Source organism: Microtus ochrogaster, linkage group LG2 (assembly GCF_000317375.1).
Source record: "Microtus ochrogaster isolate Prairie Vole_2 linkage group LG2, MicOch1.0, whole genome shotgun sequence".
NCBI lineage: Eukaryota > Metazoa > Chordata > Mammalia > Rodentia > Cricetidae > Microtus > Microtus ochrogaster.
Window position 1 is genome coordinate 9,637,123 of NC_022028.1, and position 1,810 is coordinate 9,638,932.

At 46.6% G+C, this 1,810-nt stretch overlaps 1 protein-coding gene across 3 annotated transcripts in view; it reads right to left on the bottom strand.

Moving 5' to 3' along the window:
- The window catches only part of LOC101987899 (glutathione S-transferase A6), a 35,872-nt gene that overhangs the window by 33,074 nt on the left and 988 nt on the right, over positions 1 to 1,810 (bottom strand). The gene's annotated exons all lie outside the window — the stretch shown is intronic.

Consider the following 1,810-nt stretch of genomic DNA (forward strand, 5'->3'; position numbering starts at 1 on the left):
TTATTTGAATTCTGGTTTACCCTATGCAACTCCAAAGTACTGTGATTTTTTTTCCCCCACAAGGTCTGTCTGAGAGTCTGTGATTTTCCTACGTAAGACATAAGTCACATTCTTTCTTCTATTGGCCATGACTCCAACGCAACACCGACTCTCCTTGATGGCTTACATACCAGGTCAAATGTAAGCATCCTCTCCTTTAGCTACTTTCCCCTCGTAACTCCCTATGTACTGAGCTGCAAGGGCCCTAACAAGCTCTAGTTTTGAAGCTGAAGGGTCTGGATCCTCACCCAGCCCCCACTTTGACAGCCCCCCTGGTTTTGGCAGACCAACTGCAGCAAGGACCTAGCAAGATGTAAGCCCCTAACTCAGCAGGATGTGCTGAGCCCCCAAACTGGACTGACCCTGCCCTAATTACTGGGAAGAAACTGACAAGTACCCTCCAAGTGGTAAGGAACCAATCAGAAGTAGGCTGGCAGGCTCTGGGCTTGCTTTACTGACAATGGTGGAATACAGTAAACCCACCTCCCCAGCCCAGCACGCGCCCCCACCATGGCCTCCAGTAGCAACCTTTCTGCAGCTCCTCTTTGGACTCGCAATATTGAAGGAGCAGGAGGAGGAAGGAGGAGGAAGACATAGTAACAGAAAGAGAACACACTGAAGTTGATGAGCAGATGGAGGACTGGAAAGGTGGACGGGAGGAAGAGGAAGAGAAAAGTGAAGGCCCTTGAGAGGGCTTAGTTGGTACAACTGCTTGGCCCACAAGCCAGAACACCAGCATTCTGCCCTCAGATCCTATGGTGGAAAAACAGAACAAACTACCCAAAGACGTCCTCTGCGTACATATGGGTGGTGGCTCATGCGTGCCTACACTTACACACATAGTAAGCAAACACACACAAATAAAGCATAAGGGTACCACTACAAAGTTCTGACAACTCCAACGATGTGATCTAATAGCATAAGAAACAAAGGCAGCATCGTACCAAGCGAAGTAACTGACTACACCGACGCAACCAATCAGCCAATTGACTACAACCTAGCTAGTTAGCTAATAATCAGAGATTTGCTTTGATTACTTTTTTTTTTAAAAGAGAAGAGACAGTTTCTACTTTGTCCTCACTTGAATATTGGCATTTCCTGTGAAATCCACATGCAGTCCATATTTCGATTGTGTCCTGCAGACACGCACATCAAGCTGGGTGCACACACCACAGGACTGTTATTCTCAGATTGCAGGTGATGGCCCATTTACTTTTATCAAACCATCACATTCTCTGCCCTTGTTTTCTAAGTCCCTGGCTGTTGCTTTCCTTTAAAAACTAATAAAGGAGTCCTAGAGAGATGGCTCTGCGGAGCACTTGCAGCCCTTGCAGAGGACCAGCTTTGAACGCCAGCACCCACATAATGAGACAGGGGTTCCCCAAAACACCTCCAGCTCCAGCTTGGAGGGATCTAACGCCTTCTTCTGGGCTCCCACCCACAGTCACAGGCACCCTCACACACAAATAAATACAATAAACCCTTTAAAGACGAGTCTAAAACGCACATGCTGAGGGCAGCGATTATTGTGAAATGCTAAGCTCTACCCTTTCTCATAATGAGACTAGAAGACATAGATTAAGATAAAGGTTAGGGTTTAGAGAAAACGGCTACCCAGTTCTCCAATTTGCTAAGACATTAAGCAAGCAAGGGCTCAAAACTTTATTTAAATTCTCCTAAACCCTAGGAGCTCCGGACTTTGCCAAACCCTGCTCCCAAAAGAAACTGAAAGTATCTCCCACAACATAGAAAACCCCACGGTTAGGTGAAA